We start from the raw sequence: 23,444 nt of genomic DNA, 5'->3' as shown, positions 1-23,444 counted from the left end.
TCCATGCCTACTGCAAGGTTACACCACAAAAACAGCACAGCACACCAACTCACTCTCAAACACCGTCTCCACCACCTACTCGTGCAGACCCATCAAAATGCCTTTTTAACCTGCTGGACATGGACCACATTACAGAACTGATTGCTATCCTGATACAGCTAATATCAGCACTAAAACACACCTGCTACAAACCCACACAATACTGATCACTCTTCTACAAAACAAAGTATCACTGTCACCAAAGCACATTCTCTAAACTGTCTACTAATAAATGCTCGATCGCTCTCTAAAACCAAACATCACATGTACGACCTTCTCATTGACGCAAAACCAGACATACTATTGATAACTGAATCATGGTTGGGAGATTATCTGGCTCCAGTCCTCCATGGAGCCGTTACTCTAGGCTATCAAATGATCTCCCAAAATCATATAGGCAAAAAGAGGAAGTGGCCTAGCTGTTGTGTTCAGGCAAACATTACACATCACTAAAGTTGACAACATCTCCATATAGAATTGTGAGGCTCTTCTCACCAGATGCAATCCTACACCGTCTTCCTCTTGTAACTTCCTACTCATTTATAGACCTCCACCTAGCAAGGTGACATTCCCAGACACACTTCTAGACACAGTTTCAAACCTGATAACAATACACTCCAACCAAAGCCTTCTGGGTGACCTCAATATTTAGTTTGAAAAAACCAATATGCCCCATACGAAAACATTAATTACTGGCCTAGACACCCTGAACCTGCATCAGATCGTCCACAAACACCCACACATCACTGGACACATCCTAGATCTAATTTTTGCTAATACCAAACTAGTTACCTTTCAAACTGAAACTCCAGTCACATGGTCAGACCACCATTTGCTTGCTTTCTAACATAAAACAACACTAAGCGACTCACCTAAAACCACCTTACGTGCATCCACCTATCGACCGTAGAACAAACTCAATTTAGAACACTTAGAAACACAACTAACATCCAGTACAGATCTGGAAACAATAAATTCCATTGAAAACTATACAAGTTGCTACATGAATCTTTTGATATCCTCATACCACTCAAAATCACACAACGGAATAAAAGAAAACAAGCACCGTGGAGAAATACAGAGAAGAAGACATAAAATAGCAAATTACAAAGCTACAACGTGCCTGGATCAAAACAAACTTCAAATAAGACAAACTTCACCTACAAAAAATTAACAGATTATACAAGACAGCTATCAAAGAGGCACAGCTAGGGGGGGCGTGGCTTGCGCCCGACGAGGACGGCGGCTCTCATGTGAGCGCTCCAGGTCGCCGAGGGACTTCGCTACCTTCTACCAACCCCCGATGCCTGCAAACGCCACATTCCTCAATCGGATGTCAAGGACAGCACCGAGCTCCCAAATACGGTAGCACCCAAGCGGCGGAACGTCCGCTATCTTCCACTTCTCGGCGGATGCGGTTCCCTGACAGCCGCGACCGCCATTTTGAATGTCTACACCACACGCTACGGAGCGGCCGCTCGCAGGACATGCCTGTTAAACGAGGAGCCTCCCCTCACGCCGACTGCTCCTGGTGAGCTATTCTCCTCAGGTTAGCAACTCAACTGCATGTTTTTGAGGAACGCCGCTTTTTCATGACATTTACTCGCATTTTGCTTTCTCATCACATCGGCGGCCATTTTGCGCAATTCAGCCTTCCTCACACAACTTACATGTAAGCGCAGTTTCTGCATACTCTCCAATATCAGCACTGTAATTTATTACGCTTCTCTGCCTATATTCATCTACAATTGGTGGAGCTCCTCTACAATAAGCTGGCGCATTCACCTCTATGTCTGCTGCTTTTGCCTGAAGGAATTATTATGTTTTATACTGTGCCAACTATCAGCATTTCACTGACATGTTGATTTTTTACTTTATTCATTCATGGATCACTTCCTCCAGTTAAATATATGAAGGCTGCTCTAAGTATCTTCTAACTCTTTGACTCTCCTGAACTCCAACAGACTGCATCTCCTCCTTTCTCTTATTATTTTCTGGAGCTTGTGTACCTTTCCTCACTCAAGTGTTCCTGACCAGACTCTGAGACATCCACGGGTGCGCACTGATTCCTACTGGACCTTCTTCCTTCCCAACAATATCTCTTTTGCATGGAAAAGAGGGCAACCCCTCGAACTCTCAAGACTCCACGTCGTGTTTTTATTAAAAACTCGAAAGTCTTTTCAGCATTGGCGCACCTTGAGGCTTCCCAAGCGCTCGCCACCCAGATGTCACAGTCTAACACAGAACGGCCTACTCAACCTCCAGGGAAAGTGACCACGAAACGCCTCAAAAAAGATCCTCCATCACCGACTGGGTCCACATCGGCTGTCTCCATGGAGTTGTTATTGGAAGAGATCCGTGCCCTCAAGCCATTTATGGAAGAGACTAATTCTAAATTGCAAGTTCTCACTGATAATTGGTCTCAGATGGATGCCAGGGTGACTAATGTAGAACATTCTCTCACATCTCTTCAGGAGTCATCCTCCAAGGTGACACACATGCAGTCTCAGATTTCCTCTCTCCAAAAGCAGGTCGAAGAATTGGAGAACCGAAACAGACGCAATAACCTTCGACTCTACGGCCTGGCGGAGAATTGTGAAGGGACTGACCCCATTGCCTTTTTCAAATCATTTTTACCCAAGCTTCTTCATCTGCCTGAAGGTACAACGCTTAACATCCAGCGTGCACATAGGCTTGGTCGCCTACCTTCTACTCCTTCCCCTTCTTCACGGCCAAGAGGTGTCATCATGTACTTTTTAGAATATACTGACCTACTCAAAGTCATCTCAGCGGCCCGTGCCTCACCTCGTCTTCAATGGTCACGTTCCAATCTCTTCTTCGCGCAGGACTACGCCAAGGCCACAGCCAGTCGCTGCAAGGCCTTCCTGGATATGCGACCAGAACTCCGTGCCATTGGAGCCAGATACGGCCTCTTCCATCCTTGTCTGTTTCGAGTAACTTACAACAACAAGACAAAGACTTACGAGGATCCTGTTCGTCTCCGAAGCTTCTTGAACGCAACACAAGCATCTGATATGGACTTCTCCAGCTCTTCGTCAGCTTTCCCTCCATGATTTCTGCATGATGCAGCTTCGATGCTTTAATTAACCTATATGTTTTATACTTGTTGCAGATTGCGCTGTTGTTTGTCTTCGCTGGGTTTCCTAGCGACTTCAATTTCTATGTTCCTTTCTTCGCTTTTCCCCATCTCTCATGCATCCCGGTTGGATGATTACGTCATGATTCCTGCGTGGCGCAGTATTGAAGTTTCCATTAATCTGCATGCTTATCGTGCACTGTTGAATGTATTACTGTTTGTTTATGCCACGTTTCTAGTGATTCTAGTTTTTCTGCTCTCCCCCCACTCTCCGTCATTTTTCTTGTATTCCTGTTCGTTAGTTAGTATTGCTCACTACTATTTCCTCACACACCTTTTTGTCATTCATCATTGTTTTGTTCTCATCTTCTTTCATTCCTCTCATTCATTATTGTCTTTCCTCCCTTTTCCTTGCAGGTTTTACAATACGTATGGCGTCTCCCCCCCGACTTGTTGGTTCGCTTGCATTGGACGCTTGCTTCCTCTGCCTGGCGCTCCCCCCTCATCCATTTCCTCGCGTATCCTCCCCCTGGTGATCAACCCTCCCCATCTCTACCCTTCGTAAGTATGTTTTCCCTCTCCTCCCGGTTGTTCACTTTCCTTCTTGTATCTTTTTCACTTTTAAGTTCCCCAATTTCCCTTGTTTCACAGGTGTCTCTCTCTCTTGCCTTTCGAATACTTCTCTATTACTGTCTTCTTCCTATCATTCTAACTATTTCTTGGACTACCTTCTCATCTTTTCCACATCGATCGCTTCTACTCTCTTTTTCCTCACCCTATTTCCTCTTTCCTCATCCTTTTACTCAATGTTATGCTGCACTGACTTTCATCGACTTTCTTATTCTCCTTGGCTTTTTTACTCTTCTGGGTCCCCTTTGCACCTCCTTTTCTTCTTCTGTTTTCTTCCTCTTCTCTGATATGATATGTCTCTGAAGGTAATCACATGGAATGTTAAGGGCGTCAACTCCCCTATCAAACGACAAAGAATTTTATCTCATCTTTCACGTTTGAATGTGGACATTGCTTTTTTACAAGAAACCCATTTATCTGCTGAAGAATCTGTCAAATTGAAGAGAAGTTGGGTGGGTGATGTCTATTATTCTCCTGGGGATGGTAAACGTAATGGCGTTGCAATTGTATGTCACAAAGCTCTTTCTCATTCCCTGCTTGCCCAATAATCCGATGCTGAAGGCCGATGGATATATACCAAACTCTCTATCAAGAATGTTCCAATTTCTCTCCTAAACGTTTATGCCCCTACCACTGGTGACCCCACTTTTTGGCACTCATTTTCCCAGCACATCACCAGATTTATTGATGATAATTTCATACTAGCAGGAGATTGCAATCAGCCCCTAGATCCCTTTCTTGATAGGAACTCCAAAGCACACTTCATCCCTAACAAATCTCATAGATCCTTCTCTCAAGCTATTTCCCAACACAAACTCACTGATGCTTGGCGTCTATGTAACCCAGAACTCCAGGAATTTACTTTCTATTCACCATGTCACCATTCCCAATCCCGAATTGATTACATTTTTGTTACCCACAATATCGCCCAAACTCTCACTTATGCGGAAATTGGCCCAATTTTACTCTCTGACCATGCCCCCACATTAGTTCAATTGGACATCCTACCCAAATCTATAGGCCCTAAACGCTGGCGTTTCAATAATTCTCTCCTCTTAGACCCTAAATTTACTACCTCATTCACTTCCTTCTCTCATGAATTTTTCTCCCTAAACGATAACTCCCCTGTCCCCAAACATACCATTTGGGATGCCTTTAAAGCGGCCGCAAGAGATTTCATCATTGGCTTTGTTGCTAAAAAAACGTAGAGCTGCTCGTGATTTTACCAAGGCTACCCTTCTGGATATTAAGAAATTGGAGCATTCTTATTTTACTTCTCGCTCACAGCAAACTCTAACCGCCCTGGTCAGTGCTAAGATGAAATTTAACAAAAAATCTACGGACGATGCATCCTTGTACTTATTAAAATCTAGTGCCAAGTTCTACGGAGGCAAAAATAAGGCTGGCAAGATCTTAGCCAATTATCTCAAGGTGAAACACAACAAATTAAACATTGAATCAATCTACGACGCCAATTCGAATCTCAAACACACAGACGCAGACATTCTCACTGAATTCTCTACCTTCTACAAGACCTTGTACTCTTCTGAAACTCAGCCTTCTTCCCACTCTCTAGACACATTTTTCTCCTCCATTCAAAAACCATCTCACTTTCCACTTGACCTCTCTCACTTAGAATCTGATATATCCCAACAAGAACTACTCAAAGCGCTTCAAACCCTCCAAAAAGACAAGGCCCCTGGGCCAGAAGGCTTCACAGTAGAATTTTTTCTCCACTTTTCAAAACTCCTTATCCCCAGACTCCATTCCCTTATTGGCACCTTCCTTTCCTTGGGATCCTCCTCAGGCTCTTTTTCAGACACTCATATTTGCCTCATACCCAAGGAGGGGAAAGATCCTCAACACTGCAAAAACTACAGGCCAATCTCTTTGGTCAATATTGACTACAACATTTTTGCAAAGTCTCTTGCGGCACGTCTAGACCTTCTTCTTCCAGACCTCTTGGGGGAGGAACAGTCGGGCTTTGTCAAAGGTCGTTTTATAACTGATAACACCAGACTCCTCTTCAACATTCTTTCTAAATCTCGCCTTTTACCCCATCCCCTTGCGGCCATTGCCCTGGATGCCGAAAAGGCGTTTGATAGGGTCGAATGGACTTATTTGTTTCACACCCTCCATTGGTTTGGTTTCGGTCCTGTTTTCATATCCTTAATTTCACTACTCTATTCTAACCCATGCGCAGCGGTTTGTGCCAACGGTCAAATATCTTCCTTTTTTGATTTAAAAAGAGGTGTTCGCCAAGGCTGTCCCTTATCTCCCTTTCTCTTTAATCTGGCCTTAGAACCCTTCCTTTCCAAGCTCCGTCAAAATCCCTCTATCCATGGTTTCCAATTGTCAGAGTCCCACATCAAACTAGCCGCTTATGCGGATGACATTTTGCTATTTGTCTCCAACCCCTCCGTTTCCATTCCTGCCTTTCTCACCGAAGTTCATGCTTATTCCCAAATATCTGGCTATAAACTCAATAACGATAAATGTGAGATCCTCCCCTTAACTAAATTCACATTCAAACATGATTTTGCCGCCTCTAATTTCACATGGAAACCCTCCAATATCAAGTACCTAGGAATGCATATTACCCCCACCATCCCAGATACTGTTTCCCTGTGCATGTCCAAATGCATTCAAAAATTAACGGATCTGGGGCGTGGCTTGGACGCCGGTGATAATGGCGGCGTAGTTCTGTCCTCCTCCGAGCGGCTGGAACAAACATGCTGTGGGAAGCTGCAATCCGCCTCCGATCCTAACTAAAATGATTACAAGGGCGTCGGAAGACCAGATCCGGCAGTGGTGAAGTTTTGAATCGGATCCGACCGAGGGGAGAGGAGCTGACTGCCCGTTTCGCCCTGACCGAGAGAGGCTGCACTCCGTGGCGGAACCCGACCACGGACACAACCACGTGGTCCTCCGGTCTCCCGGAGACTCGACCACGCTGCACACTACGAGCTGTTGGGGCTCTCCCTGGACAGTGCAGGTCCTCGAACCCACAGGACATTAACGCAGTGAGTAGGGGGCGAGGCTGTTAGTGTGGCGGTTGAATGCACGCTGGTATGGATTACCGCGTTGGTGATTCATAATGGCGGCCACCCGGGGAGCCTGTCTCCGTGAATCGAACACCCTGCACCAGGAACACGAAACTGCAGATGAATGAATGCATATGCCTATGGGAAAACTGATGTAGTGTAGAGATCATAACAGCGCTCAGATACAGCCTGTCTGAATAACGCTGCAAGCAGGATCTTTTACACTACATGAAGGACTGAGATGACTGTTTAAAATGGCGGTCCCTTGCTAAGCTGACATCGTGTTTGTGTGACCCTGCGCCTGAATACCATGTTGTGTACTGTGGCCTCTGAAATGCTATGAGGACCTGTAAGCAGGTTACTAGAAAAATCAAATCAACCATGCTCCTTGGGAATAATGCTGGAAATAATGCTGCAAAGCACATATAAGAACAACCATTGCAACCATCCATAGAGCCTAGATTGAATTTCTGTCGCAGTTGATATCAAGGCACTGAACAGTCCTGCGGAAACTCTAGGAAAGCTGGTGGCATGTATATGGACTGAATCTGAGACACTGTGCATGACGTGCTGGCTGAACCTCTACAGCAACTGTTGCTAGAGCTATTTACAAGGGTGCGAATGACACTTAATGATTTAAATGATATTTCCAAGGAAACACCACGAGTATTGTGCGAATGACGGCTCCTACTGATGAATGTGCACCTATGATCTCTCTTCAATAAAAATCGTCTCTCACTATTCACGACGCAACGCAATTCACGACGCAACGCAACGCAATTCAGTATCTGCGCCGTGAGTTGGGGGGACTCAGAACAAGACAGCGTCAGGTCAAATCGCTACGCACAACTACAACTTAAGGATGGGGGACAAAGAAAACGGCGTAACTTCTAAACGCCTGAAATCTAACCCACCGACGCCAGTCAAAGGGAATAAAGAAATGACGGATGCCATGGCTACAATTTTGAGCAGGCTAGAAGAGGTTAGGGACTTGGCCAAATCCACCAAGGAAGAGGTGGTAGCTATTCGCCAGGATATCAAAGACATCAACTCAAGAATTACGGAGTCCGAGGCCAGGATAAGCAAACTGGAAGACTTTGAGAATAAAACGTGTGGAGCTATCAAGAACCTCTCCTTATGCTCAGACCACCTTGTGAAAAAAGTTGCGGAATTGGAAGACAGAAACAGAAGGGGGAACCTAAGAATTTTTGGCATGCCGGAAAAAGCAGAGGAATCACATGGCGCATGCATACCCTTCCTCGAGGAGTGGTTCACGCAGGCCACAAATCTAACCTTCACTCAGCCACTTGAGTTTGATAGAGCTCATAGGGTACCAGGTCGAATTTCTAAGGATCAGAAGGGCCCAAGAGCGATCGTGTGTAAACCGCTAAGATATCAGCACACAGAGCAGATACTTACCTTCGCCCGCAAGCATAACCATGTGCTATGGAAGGGTCACAAAATCTTCATCTCACAGGACTTCAGTAAGGAGACTATGGACATAAGGAAGGCCTTCCTCGCAATGAGACCCCAATTGAAATCACTTGGTCACATGTATGGATTTATTGGTCCGACGAAATTTAGAGTAACCATACAAGGTGTGACACATGTGTTCTCTGACCCGAGAAAACTGCGACAATTCCTGTTCGACCACAGCGATGGCACCATGGAGGTCTCCCCTTCAGCTCAACAAGGAGCCTCTTCAGCCGGATCAGGATGAGTCTAGGCTTGAACCTTTGATACTGTTATTCTCATGTTCCTGAATCCACATTGAAATGACTGTTTGATCTAGAACTTACATGAGGGTCTCTTGTCTGGTATTACTAAATGGTTGTTTACCATGTCTGTAATTGAAAGAACTAATAAGGGCACGCCCGCATGGGGTCTGGTTCTGGCCAATTTTGTCCGTCACGTTAATGTTCTGTGTACCTTTTGGGCCCCCTGCCAGCGTATCCTTTTGAACCTGGATCTGTTTCAGAGCGATCTCTTGTATCCTTGATTTGAAAGTGACTCACAATGATTATATCTGTGCTGCCATGATACTACCTGTGCCCCTCTTGGACCTCGAAGAAGTACGGTGCTGTGGTGTTGTTCTGTAGCACTCCCATTGGTGTCAAGTGCACCCACAGTGACTCTTCTACAGTTGCTGTTGTGCTTGGTTTATGATGTACTGAAGTATGAAGTACTGTGCTGTGGTGTTGTTTTATAGCACTCCCATTGATGTCAGGTGCACCCACAGTGACTCTTCTACAGTTGCTGTTGTGCTTGGTTTATGATACTGAAGTCAAGACATTGACCTTCCTGCGCTCAAGGTCTTGGCACCATTGTTGTTTGTCGTTTATTGTTGCCAACATACTTGGCTTATTCCTTCACTAGTTTGGGATTGCAGCCCCAAAAGATTAATAGTAATGAGCAAGCTGCTCGGAGGCGGCCTCGTGGTCGTCATTCCCGAGTCGCCATGTTCTGTTGTTTCTACTATTGGGGAGGGAGGGGTGGGTTGTGGGTGAGGGAGGAGGGTGGAGGGAGGTTGGTGGGAATAAAGGGGGGGATTGTTTTTGCATTTTGTATATTGTTTTGTTTAGTTTTGTCCATTTTGCATCCTAACTTGCGTACATTGCACTACATTGTGTTCCGGAGCTTTAACTCTGTCCGCCGATCCCCTACAAAGGGTACTAACCCTGTATTCAATGCGATATATGACTCTACTGGCTTTGACAAAGGTATGAGACCCTCTTCTCGATCCAACTTTCGCGCATACGCATGGGTCATGAGACGGTATCACTTATTGTATAATTGATGGCTCCTGTAATGGACACTCCAATAGGGACAACAACGATAGCTAATCTTCGAATATTATCGTTAAATGTGAAAGGTCTCAATCAGCCAGTTAAACGTCAAAAGGTACTTGATTATCTACGTAGGCAACGTGGAGATATAGCCTTACTGCAGGAGACAAAACTAGAGGCGAAGCTATTTCACACATTACGTAACAAATATTACACCGAAGTGATAGGCTCTGAAGCAATCTCAAAAAAGAATGGGGTGGTGATGCTAGTGGCCAAGAATGCGAATGTGGACGTAGTCTCTACTACTACAGACACGAAAGGGAGATGGATTTCGGCGACATTACGCAAAGATGACACTGAGTTCTTTATCACAACTGTTTATGCCCCAAATACACATGATCCGTCCTTCTGGGTAGGCCTCTCGAAGCAGATCATCTCCATTCCTGACACAGCACTCCATATTTTGGCAGGCGATTTCAATCTCCCATATGACCCTGTATTGGATAGAGACTCTAAATGCGTCTTTCGTCCAGGCAAAGCCCATAAGGCATTCATGAAACTATGCAACAGATTCCATATGGTGGACACGTGGCGCTTACTGCATCCTGATGGCAAAGACTACTCCTTCTACTCCCCGCCACATGACTCGTTCTCGAGAATCGACTATATACTCATATCTAAAAACGCAGTGGCAAGAGTTGAGGACGCGGACATTGCTCCCAGATTAGTCTCTGACCACTCATGCGTCTCCCTTACACTATCTAATCTTACACCATCTACCCGTCAATCTATGTGGCGATTTAATGATACTATTCTTAATGACACGAAACACAAAGAAACCCTTGATACCGCCATTAGAGACTTTCTATTGTCCAATAAGAGAGGGGACACTTCAGACACCATCCGTTGGGAGGCACTGAAATCCACTATAAGGGGACTTATTATAAAAATATCCTCTGCTATTAATAAAAACCGCACTGCGGCCTTGTTGAAGTTAGAAGAAGACATTTCGAAACTTCAGCACAAATACCTGACGAGTAGGAACCCTGCAGTCCTAAATGAACTGTCCAATCAAAAATACACATATAATAAACTTATCAGTGAGAAAGCAGGAATTTGGCTGGACAGGAAGAAGCGTTTTAAAATCTGCGACTCGAACAAAGCAGGGAAGGGGTTAGCGGCTTATCTTAAATTTAAAATTCAAAAGAACACCATTACCTCCTTAATCGATGGCGATGGTACTCCTAAGTCTGATCCCAATAGGATTGCGAACATTTTCAAAGACTTTTATGAAAAACTCTATGCTAGGAACGTACACGTTGACAGTGAAAAAATGGAGAAGTATCTCTCGAACTGCACACTACCAACACCTACGACCGCAGAAAGGGAAGCTTTAAATGAACCGATCTCTGAATTGGAGGTGGTTAGCGCGATCAAATGCCTTAAAAAAGGGAAAGCCCCTGGCCCTGATGGCTATACTGCACCGTTTTATAAGACTTTTGCCCATATTCTTGCAACTCCTCTATTAGAAGTTTTTCAAGAAATTAGCACCACAGGAGAGGTCAAGGGAACTATGGCTGAAGCCGTAATTGCTGTAATACCCAAGGAAGGCAAAGATCATAAACTCCCCAAAAATTACAGGCCTATCTCACTGATAAATTTAGATTGTAAGCTCTTGGCATCGATTTTAGCAAAACGCATCCAGAAGGTTCTGCCGACCCTAATACATCCCTCGCAAGCGGGATTCCTGAAGAACAGGCTTTCGAGCGATAACACGAGAATTCTGGCTCACGTTATTGAAAAAGCGAAGTTCCTATCAACGCCCACCGTGGCTATCACACTAGACGCTGAAAAAGCGTTTGACAAAGTTGACTGGACTTATTTAAATGCTGTGCTACACAAGTTCGACCTGGGTCCCCTATTCACTAGGTTAGTCATGTCCCTCTACGCCTGTCCCTCTGCTAGAGTGCGGGCTGGTGGCGCCTTTTCCTCCCCCTTTAGTCTAGAACAAGGCACAAGGCAGGGTTGCCCATTGTCCCCGTCCTTATTCCTCCTGGCAATTGAACCCTTTTTGTATTATATTAGGGAAAACCCTGAAATTGCAGGAGTTCAGTTTGCAGACTGTACAATCAAACTCACGGCCTATGCTGATGACGTATTGGTCATGAGTGAAAGGGCTGATAAGGCTATACCGGCGTTACTCTCCACAATCGAAGAATTCTCAAGTGTATCTGGGTACTCCCTGAACAAGGATAAAACTGAGGTGAAGTCGTTAAATAATCTGTGTGATAAAAACATCCTGGGCGATTCCGGGCTGACCTGGCAGCCGAAGAGTTTTAAATACTTAGGTCTGGAATTTGAAAGGGATTTGGTAACCACCCTAAAAATTAATGAGGAGATACTCTACAAAAAAATACAAAAACTCTTAGATGGCTGGTCCCCAAAGTTCCTCTCATGGTGGGGTAGGGCGGAAACATTAAAAATGATGATCAGTCCCTTGGTAAATTATATGGCATGTATGCTCCCCATGACCTTCTCAGAGGATTTTCTACATAAAGTTGAGAAGTCGTTAACGGACTTCCTGTGGAAGGGGAAGAAACCAAGAATTGCCATGAAGAAACTGCAATTGCCAAAGCTTAAAGGGGGCTTAGGTCTACCAAATTTCAGAAACTACCAAACCGCCTTTCTCTGCAAACAAGGAGCTTCCTGGTTTACCGAAGACCCTACTTATACGCCCTTATGGATTGACATCGAGAGATCCATTATCGGAAAGGCCCCGCTCTCTGCTGTGCTCACAATGGATCTCTCACATCTTACGAATTCTAAATACATCATACTTAATACCAAGAGAGCTCTCTTGCGGTTAGACCGCGCTCACAAAACTGGTCTACAAATCCATAATTCATCATCTGCTTCTTTATGGCGTAACCCGTCACTCAAAATTGGCGGATCGCCCATAATATGGGAACACTGGTCTGATAAAGGTGTTAATGTGATTGCAGACCTACACGAAAATAACATGCCACTACCATTCTCGACTCTGCAGGCTAGACACTCCCTACTACCGATTGACTTTTACTCATTCCTGAAACTAAAGTCAGCCTTATCCAGCAGAACGTTCAAACTAGCGACGCCTTGGCTGAAATCTATGCTCCCTCACTTTCAATCCTCTGGACATTTTGTCTCAAAAATATATAAACTTCTTGCACCAACACCCAACAAATCGATAAGGCGTAACGAAGCAAAATGGGAATCAGAACCAAATAACACTGGCATAAGCATAGACTGGGTCAGGATACATGCATCAGCACTCACACATGAGGTCTCGCCGATACTATCACAGACCAAATATATGATTCTTAACAGGGCTTTCTGGACCCCACAACGATTATTTAAGGTTGGGCTACGAGATACACCGAATTGCTGGAACTGCTCCTCGGGTATTGGGGACCTTCCACACATGTTATTTAACTGCCCCATGCTCCAAACATATTGGGCTAGAATCTTTGACTACATTGGGCACACGTTTGACATACACCCTACAAGGGAATTCATCTACATTATCCTGGGGGCTTTAGACCCACTACTAAAGGGTGATCATGACCGTCAGCTCCTAGATCTCCTGCTAACACTAGCTTGCAAGGTAGTCCTATGCAATTGGAAATCAACATCTGAGGTCTCTTTTAATGCCTGGAGAGAATGGCTATCCTGCATTAGGGGCACTGACAATCCTGCTCTTCACTCATCACCATGGCAGGTTACCAACAAAAAACTATGGTCTTCTTTAGACCAGGCCTCCTTTACCTTTGATACACCAGCAATGAGATCAACTCTTAGTAAATGTGGGGGTGCTGGACGCACGAATTGTACTGGTTATATCCTGCCCATATGGGCTTACCAGACTTAGACACAAGGTGCAGGGATGACAAGTATACCTGGTATTATCTGATAAAATTTGGATGGAGAGCTCTACGGAACTGTGCACAACCGTGAAGATTGCAATGATGGCATATTTTATTGTTTACCTTGCTCATTTATTTATTTATTTGTTTATCCATTTATTTATTCATTCATCTCATCTCATTTACAGATTCGGTATGATGTTACCTTCTTGTTTTCATTATGCTTTATTTTCCGTTCCTGTATGTATTGTTCTATATGCATTGATCCATGCTTGACCACGGCGTCACTCCAATACGAATGTAAATCTACTGATGCATTATGGCCGTTATCATCTTTGTTTTTGCTCAATAAAAAAGATTTGAACTAAAAAAAAAAAATTAACGGATCTCACATCCAAGTGGCATCCCCTTTACCTATCCTGGTGGGGTCGCCTTGACACTATTAAAATGATGCTGTCTCCCATTGTTCTCTACACCCTCTCTAATATTCCGGTCCCTGTCCCCTCCAAATTTTTCAAAAAGATCAACTCTATTCTAATCTCCTTTCTTTGGAACAAAAAGAAGCCACGAATGTCTCTAGCACGTTTGATTCGTCCTAAATCAGAAGGTGGGGCTAACTTTCCTGATTTCCCAGCCTACCACAAGGCGTTCCAGTTGAGGCAAGCCTCTTTTTGGCTACAAGACCCTGACACCCCTTGTCCTCTATGGGCCAAATTTGAACGCCTCCTTCTTTCTCCCTTTTCCTTTGCTGAATACCTCTCCTTCTCTCGCAAACCCACCTCTATCTCTACTCCGATTCATAAGTTTACCACTAAATTACTCCTCTCTTCCACGCACTCACCTCCTACTACCATTGCTGATTTCCTTTCCTCCCCCATATGGCATAACACGTCCTTACTCATCCGTGACAGACCCTTTTTTTTGAAAACTTGGCATACTCGAGGTCTGCAGTGGGTCTCCCAACTTTTTTCTCACTCCTCTTTCTTATCTTTTGATACCCTTCGCTCCCTCTATGACTTACCCACTTCCTTTGCACGCAAATACCAATTGCTTAAAAATACAGTCCTAACGAAATACAATGACCTCTTTCAGCCCTGCCCTCCTTCTGCTTCATCCACTCCCACTTCCGCACTTCATTCCTTCTTACGCACTACACCAAAAGCTACTGCTATTTACAAATACCTTCACGCTGGTGAGGCTCCAAGGCCTAAATCTAAAGTGGAAGAGTCTTGGGAGCATGATTTGTCTGTCTCTTGGTTGGTCTCCTTCTGGGACAAAATCTGGACCAAACTTCGCAAATCTTCCAGAGCAGCAACCCTCACTCAGACTTTGTTTTTTATTTACAATAGACTCCTCTTCACACCCTCTGACCTTCACAAACGCTTTCCTAATACTCCCCACACATGCTGGTCTTGTTCGTCACCACAAGCTCATTTATTTCACATGTTATTTTTATGCACTCATGTTCGTAATTTTTGGCTACAGGTTTGGGCTCAAATTAATTTAATTTTCCACACTTCTATCCCTTTTTCTCACACGCATATTTTTATGGGTAGCCTCTCTCCTTGTTGGGATGACGTTGATTTGAAACCTCAGATTGTTGACCTATTACTTGCCGCTGCCTTCCAGCAAATAACGGTCAACTGGAAAGACTTTTCCAAAATTTCCTTCAAGGCGTGGTGGTTTAACGTATGCCATAACCATAGACTCGATACCGCCCATGTTTTCCCGGCATGTATGGCTACAAAACGCATGGACTTATGGACTCCCGTCACACTTTATTTGGACTCCTGTAGTAAACGCTTGTTTCACCCTCCGCCCTCACAACAGGAAGTTCCTAAGCCTCCTTAATCGCTCGATACATTCCACTTATCCTCCATTGTATCAAATTTTTTTTTTTTTAATTCTTTCCAATGCTCTTATGCTTTTCATATTTTATGCTTAACGTGTTTTCTCTCTGCCTTTTCCTTTTTTCTCATCTTGTACCCAGATTTCTTTCATTATAATGCTTGTATTTGTATGATTGTATTATTTTGTTCAGATTCTTTAACTTGATATCACGTTGTACTTTGTTTTGACACCTGGTTTTCTCTCTTATTATTATCCAATAAAATTTTCTTGAACTTAAAAAAAAAAAAAAAAAAAAAAAAGAGGCACAGCTAAGGTACTAATCAGAAAGAATTCTAAATGTGCAAATAAAGAATTCTATACTATACTCAATGAATTTCATAAACCAAATTGCCTAAAAGGAACTCATCCCATTACTCAAGATTTCACAGACAAACTGGCAAATCATTACACAGACAAAGCAGACACGTGGGACTCATACTTAAAACAGAGACAAAGCACCAGCACTAACCCTTTTACAAAACAACAATCTAAGAATACTCTAACCCAGCCTCTCCATTCCTTCCAACACATTTAACATGATTAATTTATGTACCTGATCAAATCAAGCAGGCCTGCCAGCAACCCGTCTGACCCATGACCACCGCAAACTTTCAAGACAGTTCTTAACACACAGCTGCCACTCCAGTAAGATGAATCTCAATGATTCCTTAACTGCCGGAATATTTCCAGAAGAACTCAAAAGTCATACATACACCCTTTACTGAAGAAAATAAACTTTGACTCGCTGAACCCTGACAACTACAGACCCATTACAAAAGGACCTTTCCTGGGCTAACTGATAGAAAGAGCATGTTTCGCCCAGATGTCAGTATTCATGGAAGAGAATGCCATACTTTCAGACTTCCAAACCGGATTCCATCCAGGAAGAGTCAAAATATCTGCCCTCCTTGCCATCTGGGATGACCTGAAGAACACAGTTCACTGCAATGGCGTTGCTGCTCTACCCCTCTTGGACCTCTCTGCTGCCTTTGACACGGTTGACCATGACACTCTGATACAAAGACTCTATGAAGCCGGCATAGAGGGGAATGCTTTAGACTGGATCCCGTCCTACCTTCAAAACAGAACTAATGTCATCCATACCCCACTTTTCTCGTCCAAACCGTACTCCACAAAAGCAGGGGTCCCTCAAGGCTCTATCATCTCGCCTATGCTTTACAACATCTACATGAAGTAATTACCGGTACTGATCAATCAATTTCACCTCACATGCTATAACTATGCAGATGACACACAAATACTCCTTCAACTGGAATACTCCAAAGACATTGGAAACTCGCCAATGTTCCATTGTGTCAGAGCAGTGGATCAATGGATGACTTGGAGCCATCTCTAATTGAATGCTATCAAAACGGAAATACTCATGTGTGGTGATTGGAAACATTATGACCCGCTTGCCGCCTGGCTTGATGAACTGGGATCACTGCCTAAAGTATTGAAGGAAGTAGAAAACCTTGGAATAACCGTGGACTCCATGCTATTGATGAATGCCCAAATGGACAAACTAGCAAGATCAAGCTTTGCTACTATAAAAACTTTGCGACAAATCTTCCCCCATTTCGGCTGCCAGACTACTCTTGCATATCAAACTGCGAGGCCACATCTCCCTTGCCTTGAATGCCCTGCATTGGTTACCTGTTCAAGCTGCTTTATATTACCCACAAAGTGATACATGGAATGGGACCACTCTTCATCAGGAATAAATCACCAAAACATTCAACAAAGAAACCTCTGCTCTAGAGTGGCACCTCGACTCAAAATCCCAAGATACAAGAAAACAAAACATGGGTGGCATATCCTTCTCTGTTCAAGCAGCAAAACTATGGAACTCTTTACCTCCCAACATAATATCTATGGACAATCACCTAATCTCCAGAAAATTACTCAAGAATTGTCTCTTCCCCACATTAGCACCATACGCAAACAGAAATATACAGAATATCCGTCTCTATTTAAGCATTTATTTGTATTATAGATATGTACCTATATATGTGTATTGCTTTGTATAAACATATCAAATAATTATGTTTTTAACATAAATACACATTTAAGTACAACAATACTTGAAAACCAAAGTTTATCTAAGGCATCTTTAATCTACATACACTGACTTCTTTTATGCATCTAAAGACCTTCCACGTACTTGGATCTATATATTTATTACTTTTCTCCTAAAAAAGTCTACACTACACTACCCTATTTCTCACCCTACACCTCTCTCAATATATCCTCTACCTCAACTCTCTGACTCATCTCAAGCCTCTATCTTCTACTCTTTCCAATGCACTACACTATTTCTCACCCTATACCGCTATCAATATCTTTATTCTACATATACTTACTTCCTGTATACATCCATATACTTTCCATGTACTAATGGATCTATATAGTTATTACTTTCTTCTAATTCAGCATATCCAATGCACTACCCTATTCTCACCCTATACCCCTCTCAATACATCTTCTAACTCAACTCTCTGACTCATCTCAAACCTCTTTCTACTACTCTTTTCAATGTACTACCCTATTTTTCACCCTATACCTCAAGCAATATATCCTTTACATCCACTCTCTCGTTCATCCCAAATCCCACATCACTACTATGATCCCAAAAATAATCCTTTCTAGACTTTCCCCTACTCTACCTCTCCTTGCATCATCTAACACCGCTTTTACTACACCTATCCACCCAAACAAGCCTTTCTAAACACTTCCCTCTGACTCTTCCCCTCTACATCCCTTTTTACTCATCCCAGTCCCCCTACTATTGCTATGACCTCTAAAACAAAACAAAATACAAAAAAATGAAATCCTTCCACTATCCTTTTCAATCAAAATATAAGACTAATATGTCCACTTCTCAAATTACTTTCATATTTCACTATACTAATTCAACACTAATCCTTTATGAGTTCAGGGTAGCGTGCTACTCACCAAAAAAAACGATTCAACACCCCATCAGGGGTAACAATCGCTATATAAATGCAAACCTTTTTCCCTCTTCTATCCCTCCACTATCCTTCTGAATCCACATAACTGACTAACCTATCCACTACTCAAATTGGCGACAGCATAGCTGACTGAGCTGCCGACTTTGAAGGGTGTGTTTGGGAAAGTCGTGGGCCGCGGCTAGCAATACTTGCGGGGGCCGGGTTAGCGCGGGGTAAAAATAAAGTTTAAAAACGTACCTGTCGGGTCGCGCCGGCTCTGCTGTCTGCTCCTGGGCCTGCGTTGGCTGAATGGCGCCTTCAAGTTCCACCTTCAAGTTCAACATCTTCTGTTCTGCGTTATTGGCTGGCTGGTGGTGGCAGCCCCTCAGGCAATCCAGACGCTGCTCCAGCAGTGCCAGGATTGGCTCGAGCAGGGACTGTCTCTGCCCCTAGGAGACCGGGGTCCCCTCGCAGGCTCTCCTGATGTGCAGCAGCAGCACTACGGGCTAGTACTAATGCGCATGTTCGGTCTGGGAAGAAAAATGACCATCCCAAACCCGAACATGTGCACTGGGCCTGCCTGCTGTCAGTGTCAGTCAATTCAAACCCAACCCTGAGCCCCACCCCCTTCAGCGTCCTGACTGACAGACTCGAGTCAGGTCAGGACGGTGAACTTATAAGTGACGTGAGGAGGAAATGTGGCCATGCTGTCCATGTGGCATTAGTGGGGCAACGCCTCAACACCCCCAATGGACGCACCGCCACTGCATTGGTACAACAATCTTTGAAAATCTTCCCGAAGTGTACAAGGTCAGCAAAGATGTAATAACAAACAAAAGTGACTACACAAAAAAGTCACTTATTGGAAATACCCAAACGAAAAGTATAAATGTGACTTGTGTGGAGACATTTTGGGAACTTTTAAAGAACTGAGAAAACATGTCTCCAACAAGCACAAAGGCTTCTATCTTAAAACGTACTGCTCAAAATGTGACAAAGAAGCTGAATACCACAATATTGCATGCCACTATGCCAAATGTAAAGGAAGCCCTAAAAAGGAGAGCTGCCATTCCTGTGTAGCTTTTGTGACCTCAGATTTGGAACAAAGATTGGTGTTTCTCAATATGCTCGGCATGCGAATCCAAGAGCGCAAAACGAGGCTAGACTAGCAGCTCTAGCAAGCAACAAACCGTCAAAATTATGGTCACAAGAAGAAATACTGCTACTATCAGAATTGGAAAAAGTATATGAAAACAAGAGGAATATTAATGCGCTGATGGTTCCACATTTTGACAATAAAAACAGAAAACAAATTGCAGAAAAAAGAAGAAATAGAAGAGATAAAAGCAAAAAATCGGCAAAAGATGTACTGCAAGCATCAAATGTTTCTGAATATGACTCTTGCGATGAACCAGAGGTTACAGTGGAAATAACAACGCAAAAGTGCACAAAAAATCAAGAACTTTGATAAGCTGGGAGATAGAATCACAGAAATCGAGAAGTACACCCAAAACGTAGAGCAACACGATGCTGCTATGAATCTGATTGATGAGGTAGTGACTTATATCGCAAAAAACACCAATGATATAAGTCCTACACCAGCAAGTGTACCAACAAATGAACCAGCAAGTGAACTCAATAATGAGCCTATGAACTCTGCTCAAGATGAGTACCAGAATGCCTCAGTAGGGAACAAGATAACAAAAAAAGACAAGAAAAATGGAAGGCTTAATCGGACGCACAAGAAAAATTATGCCAAAGCAAAGGGCAGCTATAAAGAACACCAGGCAATGTTTAAAAAAGGCAAAAAGAAAATTGACAGGATTATCACTGATGGGGCGGAAGATGCCACTTGCCAAATCAGTGCTGATGAAATTTTTCAATACTACAAAAACATAATTGAGAAAGAAAACAAGAAAAACACTAAATTCATGCCGATTGATCAGATACCAGAGGATTACGAAATTAGAAATGTATGTAAAGAAATAACACTGCTCAAAATAACTTATGCCTTCGATGACTCTGATTTAAAGAAAGCAGTGGGGCCTGATAAGATTGGTCTGAACGACTTGTATAAAGTGCACAGCAGGCAACCAAGACTGCTGCCCAGAATGTTATCGTCTTGGTTGTTGATGAGAACAGTACCAGAAAGTATCAAAAAGAACCGATCAATTTTGATACCCAAGAATGTACCGATTAGTGAACTTAAAAAAATCAGTAACTGGCCTCCAATTACCATTGGTACTGCATTCATGAAGTTATTCACAAAAATACTAACAAAAAGACTCCCATTTTTTTTTATTGAATACGAGACAAAAAGGCTTCATGAAGGTGAGAGATTGTCTCGAGAATCTGACTCTCCTGTAAAATATCATAAAAGGGACACGAAAAAACAGTCACTCATTAGCAGTAGTGTTCATAGGTAGATCAAAAGCCTTCGACTCTGTCAGCCATAGTCATATTATACAGAGTCTCGCAAGGCACAGAGTTCCAGCATACATCAGAGACATAATAAAAGACTTGTACACTGACTCAACAAAATGTTTCAAGGGAAAGAACAATGAAGCAACTCTTGAAATAACAATTAAATCTGTGGTTAAACAAGGTGACTCTTTATCCTCACTACTATTTAACATTGCAATGGATCCTCTGATCTGTGATCTTCAGAAAAAAGGCAAGGGCTTTACATTTGGATCAGATGGTCATATTGAGCAAACCACCGCTCTCGCCTTTGCCGATGACTCCGCAGTACTCAGCAGCACCTCGGAAGGAATGAGTACAAATCTGAAAATCATCGAAAAGTTCAGTAAAACAACAGGATTAAAACTTAGGGCCATATGTATGAAGCTCAAATGGGTTCGCTAACGCCGAAATTCTCAGAATTTCGGCGTTTGCGACCTAATTTGAGCTGAATGGTATATATGTAGCAGAATCGAGTGCAAAATAAGGAATCGCAAAATTTGCGATTCCTTATTTTGCGATTGCATTTAAGGAATCGCAAATTTTGAGATTCCTTAACTGCAATGTAGAAGCATTAAAAAAATACAAATTGGCCTTAAGGAATCGTAAATTACCACCAACTTCAAGTTGGTGGTAATTTGCGAAATTCCTTGAAAAATGCACTTTTTTGCATTTTTCAATGTGCAATGGGAAGCACATACAGGCCCTTAGGGCATGTATGTGCGCCACATGTGCACCCATGCTAATTTCAGGGGTGCAACAGGGTGTGCTTTGGACACTGCTGCACCCTTGAAATTATTCTCAATTTGCGATTCTCAAATTGCGAATCGCAAATTGAGAATACCTTCCCATTCATTCCTATGAGCGTCCTGGCCCATGGTAATGAATGGGAAATTATTCCTTAGTTGCGATTTGCAATTTGCTAATCGCAATTAAGGAATTTTAAGAAATCGCAAAAAAATTCGATTTCCTACATACATACCAATTTGCTAATCTCAAATAGCGATTTCTAAAAAATCTCTACTTGAGATTCGCAAATCTGTATGTTGATACATATGGCCCTAAATGTGAAAAAGACACGTGGATTTTATATCAGTCACCATAAAGATAAAATCCTGATTAACAACTGTAAACCATGGCAGTTTGAAAAAGAAAATATTGAAAACATTCATCCAGGAGAAAGTGAGAGATACCTCGGATTGAACTTTGATCCACACACTGGCCATACAAGCAACAACAAAACTAATGAGGTTCTTGTCAATTGAGCTCAACAACTTGATAATCTACCACTTAACCCCATGCAGAAAATAGGAATTTTGTGTCAGTACTTGGTCCCTAAACTATCATTCAAATTGGAAATGACCGGAGCAAAAGCAAACAAATTTAAATGTTCTGGATCAAACAATAAAAAAGTATGTCAAACATTTTCTACACCTTCCTGCATACCCATGTGATGGTCTCCTATATTCAAAAAGATCATGTGGGGGCCTCAGTATACCAAAACTATGTACACAAATTGGTCTCAATAAAGTCAATGGTTTATTGTATCTCAGGGCAGCTCCAGACCTATACATAGCTCATTCATTCATGTATGCAGGAGAAGATATGATAATCAAAACGCACAATCTCAACATTTTAGACAGTAGGTTTCTGAGCTATGATTTGAATTTGTTAGCAACATATGATTGGAGAAAAGAAGAATTTGAGAAATGGGCAAATCTTCCCGTCCAAGGTGATGGTATAAAATACTTAGCAAGTAATCCAACCTCAAACTTCTGGATCAGCAAGCATAACAAAATGAAAGAACACCAGTACATAGCTGCACTGATGTCAAGAACAAATGTTTTATATACTAGAGAAACCATCACTAGGGGAAGAAATCATGCATTTGCTACATGTAAGTAGTGAATTGATGTTTGCGAAACAATTTCTCATATTTCAGGCGCATGTCCTAAAACTAAGGACATTAGGATAAAAAGACATAACAAAATTCTGGAATGGCTCATTAATAGAGCAAAAAGGTGTGGTTGGATGGCATATAGGGAACTTCATGTTAAGAATAATCAAGGAGAACTACGAAAACCAGATGTAGTGTTTACCAAAAAATGGTACAGCTGTAATGATTGATGTTTCAATTCGTTTTGAAAACTCTCAGAATTTCCTTGAATTAGCGTTTGAGAGTAAAGTGAAATACTATCAGGATCTGTCACAGCAAATTAAAGATCTCACAAAATGCAACACTGTAAAATGTCATGGCTTTATCGTTGGATGTCGTGGTGTTTGGCCTCAATGTAATTATGTTGTTCTGTCTGATTTCGGTCTGTAAATGTCATTCCCATTCAAGAAAAATGTTTGCCTGACTACTTTAATGGACACCCTAAAAATGTGCCAAGTATTCATGGACAATTGATTATCAAGCTTATACTGAGATGTACACTTTCTTACAACACACATGTCACTCTTATAAAGCATATTGTTTCAACATATAGGTTTATAGTTGACACAAGATTTAGTATAGATGTGAATTTTATAGATGTGATTTTTTTAGATGTGTTTTTTCTAGTTAGATGTGCAATTTGTAGATGTGTGTTTTTTTTATAAATGTGTGCTTATAACAATTTAGATATAGTTGTGTGCATTATACT

General features: G+C 42.6%; 1 protein-coding gene across 1 annotated transcript in view; it reads left to right on the top strand.

The window, feature by feature from the left end:
* LRRC59 (leucine rich repeat containing 59) overlaps positions 1-23,444 on the top strand; it is a 149,765-nt gene that overhangs the window by 30,599 nt on the left and 95,722 nt on the right. The gene's annotated exons all lie outside the window — the stretch shown is intronic.

Source organism: Lissotriton vulgaris, chromosome 7, assembly GCF_964263255.1.
Source record: "Lissotriton vulgaris chromosome 7, aLisVul1.2, whole genome shotgun sequence".
NCBI classification, from domain to species: domain Eukaryota; kingdom Metazoa; phylum Chordata; class Amphibia; order Caudata; family Salamandridae; genus Lissotriton; species Lissotriton vulgaris.
Note: the sequence above shows the minus strand (reverse complement) of the source record. Positions and strands in the feature narration are given on the sequence as shown.